This window comes from Protopterus annectens, chromosome 17.part0, assembly GCF_019279795.1.
Source record: "Protopterus annectens isolate FY-2018-M chromosome 17.part0, PAN1.0, whole genome shotgun sequence".
Lineage (NCBI taxonomy): Eukaryota > Metazoa > Chordata > Ceratodontiformes > Protopteridae > Protopterus > Protopterus annectens.
The window spans coordinates 308503487-308523940 of NC_056751.1; the positions used below are offsets into that span (position 1 = coordinate 308503487).

General features: G+C 44.3%; 1 protein-coding gene across 1 annotated transcript in view; it reads left to right on the plus strand.

Moving 5' to 3' along the window:
- Positions 1 to 20454, plus strand: part of QSER1 (glutamine and serine rich 1) — a gene marked incomplete at its 5' end in the record, with an annotated part of 2529639 nt that overhangs the window by 313803 nt on the left and 2195382 nt on the right. The gene's annotated exons all lie outside the window — the stretch shown is intronic.

Genomic DNA, 20454 nt, shown 5'->3' on the forward strand with positions numbered 1-20454 from the left:
CTTCTGTGGGTCCCTGTTGCAGTCATCCAGTTATGAGACTCCGCTACAGGCTGAAGTCCAGCATCCAGAATTTCAGAGCTTTGCATCCTTCCTTTCTAGACAGGCTGTCATCACATTCCCTGTAGAGGTTGTCACATACTGGTATAAACTCATCTCTGCACTACTTTCAGTTCCTCCTTGCTTTGCTGCAAAATCTTCTGTCTGTGTGTACAGAGCAAAATGTCCATTAATCCATCAGTCTAGGTGTCAGACCCAATAAACAAGTGCTCTGTTGGAGACAGCTGTTCGTTTTTGTTTTTTCATAGTGTTGAGTAGTTTTATCTACTTGGCTTTTTGGTAGACATCTTTGTTACATTTGACCTGCACGAATGTATAGGGCAGGGCATGGGCACTTCCACCAAGCATAGCAAGTGTGCCTAGAAAAAACATGTTAATTTCACAGTAAGTTAATATATTGGCTTAGAGCACAATTTTTCCAGTTTTCAGGCTTGTCATGGTGTTAAGCCAAAACTTTGAGTGCAACAGAAGTCAATCCTGGCCTGACTGAGCAAAAGACCCATCACTTTTTGTGCAGAATGCAACCATGTCGTCTGGCCCTCATGCTAGTACAGCAGATAACCTCCTTAAAAATGAAAGGAGAAGCTTTGGGAGAAGGAGGGAAACTTCTGAATTAGTTTACTTCAGTAGGGACCCATGGTATGACGACATCTTTCCTGTGGAGGTGCTTAACTAGACCCTGTCCTGACATCTGTTAGTCTGAGACATCTGGTAAAGAACCTTAGGTGGATGCTATATCTCCTGATGAACCTTATTTCTCAGACTCCACCTTTTACAGTTTGGAAGTGTTTTCAGGAACATCACTGTATTGTATGACAAGGGAAGAAAAGAACACTATCCTCATGTTTGTGGTTGAAGAAGACATCCACTATGCTAAAAGGTCTAAGGCCAGGGATATCCTCCAGGAACCTACAACCCCTAACACACAGTTCTAAAGTTGGCATTCCTGCTGGGTTGCAGGCTTCTACCTGTGTCATGCTATTACTGGCTGGGGTATTTATCCTTCTGACTACCCCTGCCTTCTCTTTTTACTGGGTCCTGCTAGCTTGTGATTTCCTGCATTTCTTACATAGCTTGCAAACTACAGCAGCACAGCCATCTATGTCTGAGGTCCTCCATCCCAAAGATCCAGAGAGGCTTCTCATGAGAGGAATTCTTAACTTACTAATTTTGATGAGGTGAAGGACCCAGACTGTAGATCCAAGATACCTTGTCTTTATCCTGTGACACTAAGAAAGAGGAGACTGGTTTCTGATTTTGCCACCAGTAGACCCATCCTTTAGAGCTGCCCTTTCTGTGGTGTGAGCGCACTTCCAGTGGCACATGAACTACCAAAGCATATGGAATAAAAATATACACGTTACATTCTTGGATTACACTGCATAACCCCAGTATTTAAGTTGTATCTGAAACTGGCTAAAGCCTAATATTAAGAATGATGAAATACTTCTCCCAGGCCATAACATCCTGCTTCTAGACAATCGTACAAAAAGGAAGCTTAACAGTTTCACATAATAAGAGACTGGTACCCACACTATACCCAGTCTGCCCTCCCTTCATCAGCTCCTTACTGCCATAAAAAATAAAATGATCATAAAAATGTTTTGTCAGTGTTTACATTCTTCCAGGCACCAACAGCTCAACTTGAGAGGACCTTCTGCCTTGGCTAGCCACAAATATTAACTAAAAAAAATCGTCCTGGATGATAGAAGTATTGACTGCTAATCTATTTCTTCTTGTAACCCTGCCTCTGTCATGTATATTTGCAACTTCACACAACTCATTACCTCTCCAACCAAATACAGCAAACACTCCAGATGATCATCTCTTCTAGACTGGGTCCTCACATCTGACCCATGTAAAGTGATCTCCCCTAGTACCTTACAAAACTGAGTGACTTCTTCCATGTCTTTCTTAAAAGGCTTTCAGCTCATCCCCCCAGTAGGACCACCAGGATAGCATAGAGAGTAGCTCTCTCTAACAAAAATACATTAATAGAAACACTGAACGCTTTTAACTTGACATCTACTAAAAACTCTGTCTGGATGAAGCAGTTACATATTTTAATGAAACCTTTCTCACTTTATTAAGCTAGTTACCTCTGTCCAGACAAGAGTCAAATTTATCCCTGTCCCTTGGCTCACACAAATTAGTAAACAACGTACAAGAACCAAAGACAATGGCTGGAAATCTCATTTCATAATAAAACAGGCTAATCTTCAAAGCTTCAGAGCTCATCAGCCACACACAAAAAAAAAGTCAATTGGATATGATAAAGAAATGCAGTACAGTGCAGTCCAAGATGTATACACCAAGAGCCCCAAACAATAATGGTCTTCCATTAACAAATTGTTAAAGTCCCGACTACTCATCCCAACCAACCCTTACTTGACACCAACCATACAGAATCTATTTCTTACCTACTCGATTCACACTTTGTACATTCATTCACCTCCTTCATAAACCACTGTCCACCTGCCCCTCCCCCCCCATTACCCCATCCCATCATAACTATCCTCTAAAGTTCTGGTCTTCCGCATCAGCCCAGTTTCCATCTCTACTGTAAAAAAAAAAATTCTTCACAAGCTAAAACCTCACTACACTTGCTGCTGATAATCTTTCCACAGAATACATTAGTATGGCTGCTGACTCTTTAAGTACCCTTTTTTCCATTTTCATAGTAAGATCTATCCAAGAAAAGGTTGCACCCATTATCTATAAAAATACACCAATTCCTTTACACAAAGGAGGAGACTCTCCTGAAAAGTGTAATTACCACCCTATAGCCATTCATTCTCCATTATCAAAAATCCTTGAAAAGTGTATATGGTCTCAACATCACAAACACTTAGTAGATAACTTTTTCTCCTCTTCCCAGCTTGGCTGCAGGCTACAACCACTTCCACCACCACCACAGCACTCCTTAATTTCACTCATATCAACCTTTGGAGGAACTCTGGAAACTGTTTCAACTCTATTCTTAGTTTTATTTAAGGATTTTGACTCTTTTCCTTTCATATCCTTCTCTATAGACCATCTTCACTAAGCTCTTACAAGCTACAGGCAGAAAATAGCAGAAAGAACGGTCACCATTCTTGCTTATCCCAAAGTGCCAAAAGGCTTAGTCTTGAGCCCCATACTCTTAAGCACTTTTTTATTAATGATCTCTACACTCCTACTGACAGCTGTCGTTCAGTAATCTGATGATACTACACTGATAACTACAGCCAAGTCCCTCCAAGTACTTCAGGAAAAGACCCAAATAGATTTTCCTTTTATCAAAACCTGTTGCAGTAGTTTCCCCTCTTCCTGAATGCTATGAAAACCAAATTATTGATTTTCACATCAAAATCTGGGTGCTGTACAAAAAATGTCTGTCACCTCATCAAATGCTCCTATCTACCCTTTGTCCCACAGTAAGCCATTCTGTCATTATAGATGGCCACCTAATGTTTATTCAGATACAACAAGCTGTCAGGAAAAACCACAGAAAAATCAGACACCTGCATTGTAGAAAACACTTTTAACAAGCCATACCCCTCCAAAAAAAAAAAAAAAGCCTCTGCGTGTTTCATACCTTCACCATTGTATGCAGTCCCCATCCACACCAATGTATTACAACAATCTGCACTAATTGAACAAGATACTAAGTCCCACCCACTGCCTAGCCTTAAAACAGTTTTGCTAGGATTGTCACTCTTTGTTTAACCTAGTTAGTAACCGTTAATAATCTACAAACTTCAAAACTGTCTTGAACTCCAAGCCTTGGTGATCCTTACACTCTTGAACAATCGTTACGCTTCGTAGACAGTCCCTGATTAATCATGACTAAATCTCACACTTCTGCTGGTCTGCCCTTGTACTCAGGTTATGTCTCCAAAATCTGGAATTCTGTCCTTACCACCATCCAACAACAAACAAAACTGTCCAGAATAAGCATGGTGAAACACTTTTAAAACACCTGGCTCTGCTCTTGCACCTCCCCAGGCTAGACCACCCTGGCATTTACACTCCTACATTAACCTTAACACAGCAAATTCTCAATGTAAATTTCCAACTGTCTTTTATACCGTTGCATTTACTGTCATTTCTACTGTTTTTACTTGCCTTTCTGACAAGTTTTTTTTCCTCCAGCAAAATTCCAGTTGTCATTCCCAGTACCTTTAACATCTACCTCAGCTTCACTACAACGTTAATTCTCTATACATACTACTCGCGTGTCCTACATTTATGCTGTATTTCCTTATCCTTAAATGAAAAGTTGTAATTTGAATATTTAATCCTCACTGTGTATGCCAGGTATTCTTGTATTAGTATGTAGTAGCTTTATTTTACTGACAGCAGATTTTCTGTAATGTAGGTGCCTTACAGGTATTGTAGATCCATATTATAACACTGAAATTTACATTTTCTCTCTTGTATAAAATTGACTGTTTTGTAACTGGAGCTTTTCTCCCCAGATTTCCCTAAGAAGTAGGATACCACAGCCTAGTTGGACTACACCAGTCAAAGTCAATAAATAAAAAAAAAAAAGGCCTCGACTTCCCAGAAAGGAACTACAGAACTTATGAAACTGTGATTTCCTATGCAGGTAGATGTACACTCGTTAAGGGGGCCCTTCTGGATGTGTTTGATGCTGCCTCCTTAGAACTAGATTCCTAACTTCTTAACCCTATCAGACCTTATTGATCCTGTAGGGTGAAGGACCACACACACACACACACACACACACACACACACACACACACATATTCCACTACAAAAATATTGCAGGTCCAGGTAGTGTCAGTGGAATCTACTTGAGGATCTATATTAACCCCAGGATGCAACTGTCATTGCTGATGGGGAAAATAGATTGCTGGTAAGCTTAGGAAAAGGATGGTATGTTCTCGTGCAGTACATGGAAGGTTGTGGAAGGAGTACTGGACAAAGCAGTTGAGAAGATTTTCCTGAATGTGGTCTAAACCTCTCTTCATTTGGGGAAACATGACTTTAAAAGGGGGTATGGTGCTGTGCAAGGCATCCAGAGTTGCAGCTGTGGGCTCTGTGTTAAGGAGGCACTTCTGGCCGAGGACTGAGTCTGTCCAAGAATGTAAAAGTACAGATTCTTAATGAATCATTACACAGTGATCTGAGCTTTTTACCCCAGGCATACACAGTTTCAAAAAGCTTTAGGGTAAGGGGAAGACCATAGAATCTGTCACATAAGTATTCCATCCTTCCTTTCTCAAGTATAATTGAAACTGCCCTTCTAAACAAAGTTGCTTTTTGCAGAAGTCTGGTTACGGGTAAACTACAGAGAGATAAGGCGGCCTGTCAGAAAATATAGGGCACCCTAACTAAATGGAGCAACTGTGACTTTTTTTTTTGCCTTCTTCCTCCCCCAAAATCTGCATTCAGGCCCTTACCTTATCCAACCTCCACATTCCTTAATCCCAAAGTAGGGGGGCAACTGGCCTCCTCCTGCCAGCATTGGCACAGTGCAACATGGGAGCAGTGGGCCCTAAATATTGTCTCTAGGGACTATGAACTACAGTTCTCACAAAGCATCCATTGTGTGCCAAAGGACCAAGAAAAACTAGTTGCACCAGTTCTGATATTGATGCTTACTCCAGGTACTATAAAGAAGGTTCCCACAAATTGGGAAATGTAAGTGCTCAAAGAGCTAATTCTGGAGACCAATCTTGTATCTGCAGAGCTAAACAAGTTCCAAAAGGTTCATAATTTTAAATATGCAGACATTAATTTGCTAAGACCTTAGTGTCCTTGTTATGGTAGAACATAAAAAATGCCTGTCTCTGCTTGTCCCTAATTTAAAGGGTACAGAAAGTGCTTTGATGTCTGTGGCAGTAGGAGGGGAATTTTAGTAGCTTACTTTGTCCTTTGGTTTCACTATCATATGCAAGGCATTTACAAACTGCCTGGCATCAGTGATAGCACAGTGTAGAGATAAGGGCATTCACAACTACCATTATCTGGATGACTGCCTGATCCAGGCTGAGACAGTATAGGAGATGCAAAGAGATCATTAGAGTATACAGTTTAGTAACTGAATAGTGGGCAATTCATTCTTAACATGCAAAAGTCACATGGTCTTTCCAAGAGGACAATTATCTTTTAGCATCTTTATTAAAGTATTAAAGACCTAGGCAAACGTACACTACAGAAAAGAAAGCAAACCATATTAAAATGTTTCCATTTACATGCATTATACATCAAATATCTTTTCTTTCTTTGTAACAGTCATCAGTCCAACATTACATACATTTATTAATTCTTGCCTTCACTTAACTAATTTCTCCTCCTGAACATTATTCTGCATGTTTTGTAACCACAAGTTGCATTTTTTTCTATGTAATTTGTTCTATGTAATTTGTTCCTTCTGTTTTCTAAAGGTCCCTCTTCCAGTTCTTTTCTTTCTCATAATAATTAGTACTTCAAATGGAGTTGGTTTAGACTGACTTTCATTTACCAGTAATTGTTTTTTTTGGCAGCCAACAATTAAACTTTACCACGTCTAGGTAATTCCGATCCTGTGTTCCACATCAAGAGAGTTGTTTCCTTAGCTACAGCCATTTTCTCACCCAGTTTATCTAACAAAGTACTCTGTAGGGAATTTTTTAAATCTGCCAGCGCACACTGCCAGAACCTATTATGTTCTTAGTGTTTCACTGTTGCAGTCATCACACTTATCTGCCTGCAAGTAGCCCTCAGTCGGCCCGAATACCAGAGACTTAGTATTTCTGCGTCAGTTGCTGTCACTCCAGGACTGATGTCAGGTCGTCAGGGATATAAAAACAGGCAGCCGACGCAAGTGCCAGTCGGCCGCTACCTGAACTGTTCGTTTTCGAATTGAATAATTCTGAAGTCTTTTAAAGCCAAGTACCCCGTTGGGGATCCTTTTTTCTTGCTCTAACAGATGTCAGAAAAAGTTAACAATAGTCTTGCCTGTGGAAAGCTAATACCTCACAGAGATTTTCATTATTACTGCGTCACCTGTTTAGGCCCAGACAACGACATCCCTTGCTGTCGGTTTTGTGCCTTGTTTAGCACCCGAGCCATTTGTCGTCGGGCTGTCTGTAACCAAATTGTTTTGCTCTCTATCTTCGTATTCTGAAATGGCTTCGGTAAGCCATCTGACTATCGATTTTCCGAAAAAACGTAAGGATAAAGACAGACAAACCGCATAGGTCCAAAACTGCCGACGCTTCTGTTAAGCTAGTCACCAGTTTACCTGTACTCAGTGAGGCGCCTTTGCCGCCCCGATGCCCACTTCATTGGATTTGCAGGCCTCTGCTGAGACCCATTCGGGGTCCGGTATGCCGCAAGATGCTTCTTCGACTATGGAACCTGCGCATGTCTCTACTTTAGATGGTTATGGAGCCGCTGTGCAGGCACCGGCTTCTGAGGCAGTACTTTGCTCTGCCGATGTTCTAATTAAACAGACGACTTCATTTCTAACCAAAACTGCTGAGTTTCTTAGGCCCAGAGTACGCACTATGCTTAGAAAACTGAAGACCAAAGCACGTGCTCCCATGCCACAAAAAGAAATGCTTAGAGTGGCTGAAGACCTTATTACACTGATTAGGGGAAGTCAGCCTTTCCCTGCAAAGAGAGAAAAAATCCCAGTCCCCTTCATATTCTGCAGACCAGGAGTCCGATGACTCTGACATTTCTGATTATGAAGATATGCCCTTATCCGCCTGTGAGGATTCAGATGCAAAGGAATCCATTCCCTCTGCCTCCCCTCCAGCGGATTTTTCTTTTGGTGAAACATTGCATACTTTGAGAGCATTTCCACTGGGAATGCCAAGAGTATCCTCAGTCAAAAAGAAACTCCGAGAATTTTTAGTTACCTCAACACAAGTTACCTCAGCACAGACCTTTAGCTGTACCCCCTGTCCTGGATGTTGTGGATGATTTTTTCATGGAAGAAAAAGCTAAGTCTATGCAGTCAAAGATTTTTTGCAAGTACAGCCTCCAAGATTCAGTAGGCATTGCCCCTCAAAACATTGGTCCTTTCCAGCCCCTTCAAGGCCACCTCGGACTAGACCTAGGGGAAGCAGACCCCTGGACAGCAGTCTTAGGGAATGCAGAGATCTAAGCAATGCAGTACTTCCACTTCTGAAACAGGGAGTGCTAAGCCACCCCCTTATGGAATGAATTCACAATGACTTTTCAACTCCTCCACTCACCTCCGCCCTATTGCTTGTGCCCCTAGGAGGTACACTTGCCTACCATGCAAAACACTGGGCCTCCATCACCAGTGATCGATGGGACCACAAAATAGTATCTCAGGGGTACAAATTTTATTTCCACATGCTGCCAACCCCAAAAGGGTTCCCAGATCTTCCTCCAAACCAGTGGGCAGAGGCACAAAACCAAGTTCAGTCACTGCTCTCCATAAGGGCAATTCATCCTGTTCTTGCAGAACAGATAAGCCTAGGTTTTTATTCCAGACTTTTCCTGGTACCCAGAAAAGAGGGTATCTGGCGCCCAATCTTAGATCTATCCATTCTGAACAACTTCCTGGTGGTACCAAAATTCAAAATGCTCACCCTACAGCAGCTTCTTCCTGTGCTGTCCAAAGATGCCTGGTTAGCCACCCTAGACCTAAAGGAGTCCTATCTGCATATCCCAGTCAGGGACTCCTGCAGGAAATATCTACGTTTCAGGGCAGGATCTATGCATTAGCAGTTCTCTGCACTTCCCTTTGGCTTATCCACTGCTCCCAGAGTTTTCACAAAATGTCTGGCTCCAGCCATTGCCTTTTGCAGACAAAGAAATATTCAAATTTACCCCTACTTGGATGACTGCCTGATTCAGGCAGACAGTCAGGAAAAGCTTTTGTAGCACCTGATATTTGTAAAGGACCTTCTAACCTCATTGGGATACACTATCAACGAAAAGAAATCCAAAGTAGTCCCCAGTAAAAATAAAATTGTATTCCTGGGTGCAAGCTTGGACACAGCATCCCAGATGGCATTCCTTACTCCAGAAAAACAAGACTATCTAGGTTCATAGGTTCATACATTAGATCTAACAGGCTACTTCTCTCAAATGGCCACCAGAACCCAGTTATCCGCAAGGAAAATCCTGCAAGCTCTAGGGTTCATGGTGTCCTGCATTCTACTAATTCCATGTGCCAGACTGCATACGAGGAAACTTCAGTGGTACTTAAAAAATCTTTGGTGGCAACATTCTAAGGACCTGAAAACCATCATACCTATGATACCTTGTCTAAGGAAAGAGTTCCTTTGGTGGGCAGCAGCATGCAACCACAAGTGACTTCCCTTTACACAACCCCATGCTGCCCAGACCCTAACCACAGATGCATCAGACTATGCCTGGGGTGCACATCTGGATGGCAGGTGCATTCAGGGCCACTGGAGCCCAAATCATATTCATCTGCACGTCAGCCAGAAAGAGATGCCAGCTGTTAAGCAAGCTCTAACAACTTTCAGATCCCTAACCTCTCCGGGGCCTGTTCTAATCAAAACCGAGAACACCACAGTGATATGGTACATTAACAAGCAGGGGGGAACCCATTTTGCAGGCTAGCCATGACTGTTTGGAACATGGCCTCAGCCATGCATATTTACCTGCAAGCCCAATTCCTGCCAGGCAACCAAAACTCTCTGGCAGACAACTTAAGCAGATATCTCCTAGACCCACACGAGTGGCAATTAAACCACAACACCTTCAGCCTTGTGACTCAGGAATGTGGTACCCCAAAGGTAGACCTATTTACCTCCCCTACAACCACCAGCTCAGCAACTTCTGCACCAGGAAACCTCACACCAAAGCCTGGAAAGTGGATGCCCTGTCCTTCCACTGGGAAAACCTCTCAATCTATGTATCCCCCCCTTTCCTCTTCTTACCACAGTACTACTCAAAGTAAAGGAGGAGAGACCAAGGGCAATCCTGATTGCCCCAGACTGGCCACGCCAGCACTGGTACCCATTACTGCGCAGTCTGTCTCAGTTGCCTCTATGGCACCTCCCTTAAATTCCAACTCTCCTGACTCAGCAGGAGAGAGAGTTCCTGCATCCACAGTTGCACACCCTGAACCTGGCAAGCCTGGCTTATTCCTTGACTTCTCATCCAGTGGCCAGCCTAAGCAAGCAGGTCCTGGATGTTAACCGTGAACCCAGATGACCCAGTACTAGAAAATCCTATGCTGACAAGTGGAAATGGTATTGTTTCTGGATCCAGACTAAAGGAGTTGAACCAGCACAGCCATCCTTGCCTCTCATCCTGGATTACCTAGCAGACCTACGGGGCTTTTTCTTCTGTTCCATTAAAATCCATGCCTCTGCCATCTCTGCATATTACAGCACTGAGCCACCTCTCTTCTCACACCCTCTCATCAAGCAGATGTTTTGTGTTTCACTGTTGCAGTCATCACACTTGGGTTATCTGCATGCAGGTAGCCTCAGTCAGCCCGAATACCAGATTCTTGGGATTTGTGCATCGGATGCTGTCACCTCTTCCATGACGTCAAGTCATCAGGGGTATAAAACATGCAGCAGATGCCATTACGTCAGTCTTTCTTGCCAGGGAGGAGCCCGAAGCAGAAGCAGTTCGCAAGTGCCAGTCGGCCGCTGCCTGAAATTTCCATTTTTCTAGTTTCAAACTTGAAGTCTTCTAAAGCAAAGTACCCCGTTGGGGATCCTTTTTTCTTGACTCTAATCGAAGTCAGAAAAAGTTAACAATTGTCTTGCCTGTGGGAAGCAAATATCTCACAGAGATTTTCATTCTTACTGCATCACCTGTTTAGGCCCAGACCATGATGTCCCTCACTGTTGATTTTGTGCCTTAACCTAACTCTTCGTTTTTGGGCTGTCTTCGTTGCTAATTTCTGTCGCGCTCATTCTCTGTATTCCGAAATGGCTTGGATAAGCCATCCCACTACCGATCTTCAGAAAAACATAAGGATAAAGACAGACCGCATAGGTCCAAAACTGCCGACGGCGCTTCCGTTAAGTTAGTCGCCAGTCCACCGGAACTCAGTGCGTTGCCTTTGCAGCCCCCTGATGACCACTTCTACAGATTCGCAGGCCTCTGCTGAGACCCATTCGGAGTCCAGTATGCCGCGAGTTGCTTCTTGGACTATGGAACCTGTGGATGTCTCTACCTTGGATGGGTCCAGAGCCGCTGTGCAGGCACCGGCTTCTGAGGGTGTATTCCGACCTAACGATGTTCCTATTAAACCAACTTCATTTTTAGCTAAAACTACCAAGTTTCTCAGGCCCAGAGTTTGCACTACACCTAGAAAACCAACGACAGCGCATGCTCAAGCTCCCATGCCACAAAAACAAATGCTTAGAATGGCTGAAGACCTTATTACTATAATTAGGGGAATCCAGCCTTCCCCTGCTAAAAGACAAAGAATTGAATTTCCTTCTGATTCTACAGACCAGGAGTCTGATGACTCTGACCCTTCTGATTACCAGGGCATACCCTTATCAACCTATGAGGATTCAGTTGCAGAGGAACCCATTCCCTCTGCCTCCCCTCCAGAGGATTTTTCTTTTGGTGAAACCTTGCATACTTTGAGAGCATTTCCGCTGGGAATGCCAGGACTATGGTCAGTCCAAAAAGCGACTTAGAGAATTTTTAGATTTGCCTCAGCACAGGCCTCTAGCTATACCTCCTGTCCTGGATATTGTAGATGATGTCTTCATGGAATCCAGTCTTACTCCTGACACTTAAACACGGGCCCCAGGAAAACCATACCTGGCTGTCACAAATTTCTCTAAGAATCCTACTGCGGATCCAGAGACCATTTCCCAGGGACCTAAAGGCATTAAGGCTACTACAGGCAAAAAACTTACCCCTTCAGACAGGGAATGAAGAGGTTTAGACAGATGGGGTAAGAAGGTATATACCTCTGCAACTCTTGCCATCAGGGCCTTGAATTGCCAGTTTCACATGTTGAAGTTACCAGCAACATATTATGGAACCAATTAAACAAAAAATGGTGTTACTTTCAGATTGTGCAGAAAATAAAGATTTACAAGAGTTAATGCATTCTGCAAAACAAGTTAGTAAACCTACTTTGCAGTGTGGTTTTGATGCCTTAGAATCCTCTTCCAGGGCTGCAGTCACTGGGTCTGTACTGAGAAGGCATGCTTGGCTGAAGGAACAAATCTGCCAGACCATGTCAAAGCAAAATTATTAGATGCTCCATTAAATCAAGACTGTTTGTTTGGCACCAGAGCAGAAGAATTTCTTAAAAAGATGGAGGAAAAAGCTAAATCTATGCAAACTGTCAAAGATTTCTTACAGGTGCAGTCACCTAGATTCAGTAGGCATTGGCCTTCTAAAAACTGGTCCTTTCCAGTCCCTCCTAGGCCTTCTCAGTCCAAACCCAGGGGAAACAGACCACAAAGACCACAGTCTCAGGGTATGCAGAGGTCTAAACAATGGAGTGCTCCCACCTCAAAAACAGGTAGTCGTAAGCCGCCCCCCTTATGGAAAAAGTCCACAATGACTTCAGTTATCCTTCCCAGCTATGCCAAAGTACTTGCAACCCCTAGGAGGAAATCTTGCCCTTCATGCAAAAAACTGGATGTCCATTACTCAGGATTGATGGGTTCTAAACATTGTATCCCAGGGATACAGATTCTTCTTTCATTCACTGCCAACCCCAAGTGGGTTGCCAGACCTTCCTCCAAACCAGTGCCCAGAGGCTCAAAAACAAGTACTTTCCCTTCTCACTATCAGGGCTATTTAATCTGTTCCAGGCAAAGGGGATAGGGTTTCTACTCCAGACTGTTCCTGGTGCCCAGAAAAGAGAGCTGTTGGTGCACTATCCTGGATCTATCAGTTCTCAATACCTTTCTAGTGGTCCCAAAATTCAAAATGCTTACACTGCAACAGCTTCTTCCTATGCTAGCCAAGGATGCCTGGTTAGTCACCCTAGACTTAAAAGAAGCTTATCTCCACATCCCCATAAGGGAGTCTTGCAGGAAATATCTATGTTTCAGGACAGGTTCTATGCACTATCAGTTCTGTGCACTTTTGGCTTATCTACTGCGCTCAGTGTATTCACAAAGTGCCTGGCTCCAGCCGTTGCATACTGCAGGCAGAGAATTATTCACATTTACCCATACTTGGGTGATTGCCTCATTCAGTCAGACGGTCAGAAATTGCTACTTCAAGACCTGGCATTTATAAAAAGACTCCTAACTTCACTGAGGTACACCTCAACGAAAATAACTCACAAATGGTGCCCAATCAAAAAATTGTATTCCTGGGAGCAGGCTTTAACACAACTTCCCAGATGGCATTCCTCACTCCAGTAAAGCAGGTCTATTTGACAAACTACTTATTTATTTATTTTATATTTGTTGACCGGGCTAGTCTAGCGGGATACATATCCATTTTCAGTAGAGGCCCGGGGAGAAAAGCTCCAAGTATGAGAAGATTACTACATACGATACTTAAAAAAGCTTAAGATACATTATAAGCAAAAGATGTTTGTAAAGAGAGTACAAGTTATTAGTGGGATCAATGTAATAGAGTCTTGGTATAGGTTAAAGCAACAACAAGCCATGAATTATCTGGTACAATCTTCACAAGTTTATACAATATCTGAAAAACAATTTAACAATCACTTAGTCAAGGAGGGAGAAAGAGAGTAGGCTGGAATAAACAGTGTTAAAGAGTTAGCTTATAATAATTAAAAACTGTTGGGCAGTATCCCAGGAGGCTGGGGAAAAGTGGAAGAGAAAGGAGGATAAGTAATGTTTAGTCAGGCTTTGAGCAGGGACAAAGCCAATGTGTTTTTAGATGAACTTTGAGGTGTTTCTTAGAGTGGAGTAGATGAGAGAGAGTTAAGTGTTTTAGGAAGGTTGTTCCAGATTCTGCCCACGACATTGGTAAAGAGTGAGTCACCAGCTTTGTTGTTGGATTTATTGTTTGCAATAAGTAACTTACTAGCTGAGCATAGTGTTGTAAGATTTTTGTATAGGGAGATCAGGTTAGAGAGGATAGGAGTATAAGTAAGGTGGTACAGAATTTTTTTTTGTTATCACAAGTTGATTGTATCGTAGTTGGTTTTGTAGTTCTAACCATCCAAGTTGTTTAAGATTGAGACAATGGTGGATTCTATAGGGGGAGCCAGTGGCAAATCTGACTATATTATTATAGCTAGTTTCAAGCTTGGTAAGATTGTGCTTAGATTGGTATAGATGGCAGAAGCATAGAATAGGGTAGGAGAAAGATGAGCCTGGGCAATGGTGGTTCTAGCAATTTGTGTAAGGAAGGGTTTGATTCTGTACAGAGAGCCTAGTTTTTTATTGATAGTTTGAATAGTATTATTGATATGGTCATCAAAGTTGAGGTTATGATCAATGGTTATGCCCAGAAGTCGTGCAGTAGGATCAGGGGAAATACAAGTTCCATTATAGGAGGTGATAGTGAAGTGGATCTGTGGAGATTTTTGGGTGGGAGTGAAGAGGAACTGTTTTTTGGGGGTTGAGGAGGAGGCATTGATCAGTAAACCACTTTTCAACAGAGTTAAATACAGTTTGAGTAAGGGTTTGGAGAGAGGATGAGGACTTAGCAGTGCAGATAAGGGTACAGTCATCAGCGTATTGTATACAAGAGGCTTGTGGAACAACAGTGTAGAGATTGTGAATATAAAAATAGAAAAAAGAAGAGGGCCTAGGATAGAGCCTTGAGGGACTCCAGTGTTCACAGGGAAGGGAGCAGAAAGATTATTGTCCCAGAGCACTTCAAACTATTGGCCACCAAAACCCAGCTTGTCTGCAAGGAAAATACTGCAAGCTCTAGAGTTCATGGCCTCGTGTATTCTGCTAATTCCATATGCAAGACTACATATGAGGAAACTTCAGTGGTACTTAAAGTGTTTGGTGTCAGCATTCTCAGGTCCCGGAAACAGTGATTCCTGTCATACCTTGTCTAAGGGCAGAGTTCCTTTGGTGGGCAGAGGTATGCAACCACAACAAGGGACTCCCTCTCGACGCCCAAACCCTGACAACCGATGCATCTGGCTATGCAAGGGGAGCTCACATGGCAGGCAAATGCATTCAAGGCAAATGGAGCCCAGGACAAATTCTCCTGCACATCAATCAAAAAGATATTCTAGCTGTACAGAACTCTCTGACAGCCTTCAAATACCATATCCTTCCAGGACAGTTCCTGATAGACAGGCAACACCACAGTTATGAGGTACATAAACAAGCATGGGGGAACTCATTCTTACCTACTCTGCAGGTTAGCTATGGCCCTGTGGAACACAGTCTTGAGGAACCAGGTGCACGTACAAGCTCAATTCCTGCCAGGCAAGAAAAATTCACTGGCAAACTACTTGAGAAGAAATCTACTGGACCCACACGAGTGGAAACTGGCACCCAACTCATTCAAATTTCTAATCCAGAGGTGGGGGACACCGGTGGTGGACCTCTTTGCCTCCCCCCAAAACTACCAATTGAGCAAATTTTGCACCAGGAACCCTCACAGCAGGGCCTGGAAAGTAGATGCCCTTTCCTTCACATGGGAAAATCTCTCCATTTATGCCTTTCCTCCTCTGCCCCTCCTCTCAGAAGTACTACTCAAGATCAAATAGGACAGGCCAAGGGCAATCCTTATTGCCCCAGACTGGCCACGCCAACCCTGGTACCCACTCCTACGCAGTCTGACAGCAGTGCCACCCTGGCACCTATATCAAACACCTTCCCTGCTGTTTCAGCGGGAGGGACAGATTTTGCATCCACAGCTGCAAACCCTAAACCTTGCAGACTGGCTTATCCCCTGAATATACCACCAGCAGCCCTCAGCAAACAGGTGCTGGACGTCCTCCTTTAGGCCAGAAGGCCTAATACAAGGAGATCCTATGCTGAAAAGTGGAAAAGATATTGTTCTTGGAGTTGGTCTCAAGGAAATGAGACAGCCCTGCCCACCTTACCTGAAATTCTTGATTACCTAGCAGAGCTGCTCCACAGAGGCCTATCCTTCTCGTCCATTAAAATTCATGCCTCTGCCTTCTCAGCTCATTATAATAGTGAGCCACCTCTCTTTTCTCACCCTTTCATCAAACGGTTCCTGAGAAGGGCTAACAATTTAAGCCCCCATAGGAGAGCTCCCACCCTTGCCTGGGACCATAACTTTGTACTGGAAAAGCTCACGCTTCCCCCTTTTGAACCTGCTGCTTCAGCAGAAAATTCCTGTTTTGGAAAACAGCTTTACTGTGTCACTTGTCTAGGCCCAGACCACGATGTCTCTTGTCGCTTCTGTGCTTTGTTTAATGCCAGAACTATTTGTCGTTGGGCCCTTATTGTAGCCAGATATTTCGTTTTACAGTCCTCTAATTCCGATATGGTTTCCGTAAGCCATCCGATAGCAGATCTTCCAAAAAAATGTAAAGGTGGACAGACAGTTCAGGACCAAACATTCCAACGAAGTTCCCGTTAAGTTGGTCGTCAGTCCTCTGGAACTCAGTGAGGTGCTTTTGCAGCCCCTGATGCCCGCTTCAGTTAATTCAAAGGCTGCTACCGAGACCCTTTCAGAGTCCGCTGTGCCACAGAACTCTTCTTCATGCGGTCGTTTCTACTTTGGATGGGTCCATAGCTGCTGTGCAGGCACTGACTTTCCAGGGTAGTCCTTTGCATCACTGAATCCTGACACAAACCAACGCCTTCTTTCAGTCTCGACCGTTCTTTTGAGAACAACCAAATTCCTTAGGACCAGAGGTCGAATCACACCCAAGAAAACGACTACCCATTCTCGGGTGCCTGCTCCCTTGCCTCAGTCTCAAATGCTGATTAGGGGAGGCCAAGCCACTCCCTCAAAAAGGAAAAGAGATGTCTCCAGTAGTTTTATCTGAACAAGAGTCAGATGAATCCGATGCATCTGAGTATGAAGACATGCAGCCCCCTCTCCACATATGAAGGTTCTGATGCAGAGGAATCCATTCCTTCAGCCTCTCCCCCAGTGGATTTTTCCTTTGGGGAAACCCTGCATACCTTAAGGGAGTATTTCCAGTGGTAGAGTCAAAACTACCCACAGCCTAAAAAGCGACTCGGAGAGTTCCTGGACCTTCCATAAAACAGGCCCTTAGCCATCCCCCCAGTCCTAGATGTGGTGGATGATGTCTTCCTTGAATCCAGCTGGACTCCAGACACCCTCCCTCCTGCTCCCACAAAACCAGACCGCTACTACAGAGTTCCTGACTCACACAAATATCTTTTTAAAAATCCAGCAGCTGACCCTGAGGTCATTACTCAAGGGCCTAAAGGATTAAAGCAACCTTAGCTAAGAATCCCACCTTCTCAGACAGGGATTCCCGAGTACTGGACAGATGGGGTAAAAAAGTATACACCTCCGCTACTCTTGCTATCAGGGTATTAAATTGTCAGTTCCAAATGCTTAAGTATCAGCTGCAGCTTACCTTGGAACTCAAACAAAAAAATTCCTCCTTTCCTGCATGGGCAGAATCAAAAGATTTACAGGACTTGATGCATTCTGCTGGTCATGTAAGTAAGCACACTTTGCACTGTGGTTTTGACGCCCCAGAAGCTTCTTGCAGGGCAGCAGTCACCGGATCTGTTATTAGAAGACATACATGGCTTAAGGAACAACCCCTGCCAGACCATGTCAAATCAAAATTGTTGGATGAACCTTTTCACAAAGATAACTTATTTGGCACTAAAGCAGAAGAGGTCTTAAAAAAGATGGAAGAATAAGAAAAATCTATGCAGACTGTTAGATTTCTTTCAGGTCCAGCAGGCATTTTCCTTCCAAGCACTGGTCCTTTCTTGCTCCGAGTAGACAGGGCCAGCTTCATCCCAGTGGAAACAGACCCCCAGACAGCAGCCCCAGGGGTTATAGTGATCTAAGCAGTGGACTACCTCTACTTCAAAACCAGGGAGTTCTAAGCCAACCCCTTATGGTAAGAACTCAATGACTCGCCCTTTTCCAACCTTGCCTCTACCCATCTTCACATACTCCTAGGAGGAAAACTCTCCTTACACTCAAGCACCTGGGCCACCATTACCAAGGACCAATGGGTTCTGAACATTGTGCCTCTGGTACAGATTCTCCTTCCACACCCTTCCCAATCTCAAAAGGGTTCCCAGGTCTACCACCAAATCAGTGGGCAGAGGCTCAAAAGCAAATCCATTCCCTGCTGTCCTTGGGGGCAGTAGAGCATGTTCCTGCAGAGCAGATAGGCCAAGGCTTCTACTCCAGACTTTTTCTGGTGCCCAGAAAAGAGGGCACCTGGTATCCCATGCTCTAGCTATCGATTCTAAATACCTTTCTGGTGATCCCAAAATTCAAAATGCTCACCGTCCAGCAGCTGCTACCCATGCTCTCCAAAGACATCTGGCTAGCCACCCTGGACATAAAAGAGGCCTTACCTCCACATTCCTATCAGGGAGTCCTGCAGAAAATATCTCCACTTCAGGGCAGGATCTCAACACTTAAATTTTCTGTGCTTCCCTTTGGCTTATCTACTGCTCCCAGAGTTTTCGCAAAATGCTTGGCTCCAGCCATTGCCTTTTGCAGACAAAGAACTATTCAAATTTACCCCTGCTTTGACTGTCTTATTCAGGCAGACAGCCAGGAAAAGCTGCTCAAAGACCTGGCCTTTGTAAAGGGCCTACTAACCTCCCTAGGGTACACAGTCAATAAAAAGTAATCCAAACTGGTACCCACCAAAAGGATAATCTTTCTGGGAGCAAGTCTGGATACAGCATCCCAGATGGCATGCCTTACACCAGAAAAACAAATTTTCCTATCTGCTTACTTCTCTCAGCTGGCCACTAGGCCCCAGCTTTCTGCAAGGAAAACCCTGCAAGCCCTGGGGTTTATGGCCTCTTGCATACTTCTCATTCCATATGCCAGACTGCAAATGAGGAAACCTCAGTGGTACCTAAAGAGCCTTTGGTGTCAACACTCTCAAAATCTGGAAACTCTTCTGCCTATTCCTTGCCTGAGGGAGGAATTGTTTTGGTGGGGAACAGCCTGCTCCCACAACAAGGGAGTGCCTTTCTCCCCACACCCCGCCTCCCAGACCCTCACCAGAGATTCATCAGACTACGCTTGGAGTGCACACCTGGACGGCAGGTGCTTACAGGGCCAATTGGAACCCCCAGCAACTCCAACTGCACATCAATCAAAAAGAGATGATGACTGTGCAGCAGGTCTTGATAGCTTTCAAACCCCTTCTCTCTCCAGGGGTACTCCTGATCAAAACAGACAACACCACTGTGACGTGGTACATCAACAAGCAGGGAAGGACCCGCTTCTACCCGCTGTGCAGGCTGCCCATGACCCTTTGGTTCACAGCCTCTTACATGCAGATACACCTGTTAACACAATACCTGCCAGGCTGTCTCTGCTCCCTGGCAGACCAATTAAGCAGAAAGGTCTTGGACCCCCATGAGTGGCAGCTCAACAGAAACACCTTCTTCCTAATAACTCAGAAATGGGGAACCCCGGAGGTCGACCTCTTTGCCTCGACACCAACCATCACCTCAGCAAATACTGCACCAGGGAGCATCACTGCTTGGCTTGGAAAGTGGATGCCCTGTCTTTCTTTTGGGTAAACCTCTCTGTCTATGCCTTTCCTCACGTACCTCTCATTCCCAGGGTACTGCTCAAAATAAGGGAGAATAAAAACAAGGACCATTCTCATAGCTCCAGACTGGCCCAGACAGCACTAGTACTCCTTGCTGTGCAGCCTGCCCCCGCTTCCTCCATGTTATCTTCCTCAGATTCCAAACCTCCTAACCCAGAGGGAAGGGGAATTCATGCACCCCCAATTGCAGACACTCAGTTTGGCAGCTTGGCTTGTACCCTTACCCCTGACCTATCTGCCATCCTCAATAAACAGGTTCTGGATGTTATCCGAGAGGCCAGACTCCCTAGCACCAAAAAGTTATGCAGATAAATGGAAAAGGTTCTGCACTTGGATCCTGGCTAAGGGGGCCAATACCTCACAGCCGTCCATCCCTCTCATCCTGGATTACTTAGCTGACCTACTACACATTGGTCTCTTTCTCCTCTATAAAAACTGATGTCTCTGCTATGTATGCTTATTTTCCCACTGAGCAGCCTCTTTTTTTCACACCCTCTGATTAAACAGTTCCTCAGAGGGGCTAGCAACTTGAGGCCCCCCAGAAGGGCACCAACACCAGCTTGGGACCTTAACTTTGTCTTGGAAAAGCTCACCCTGCCCCCTTTCGAACCAGCTTCTTCTGGAGAGTTAAAATTTCTCTTCTGGAATACAGCCTTCCTCCTGGCCATCACTTCAGCCAGAAGAGTGTCTGAGCTGGAAGCACTCATGGCTGTGGGAACCCTTCATCATCTTCCGGGCAGACAGGGTATCCCTCAGAACTAATCCATCCTTCATGCCCAAGGTGG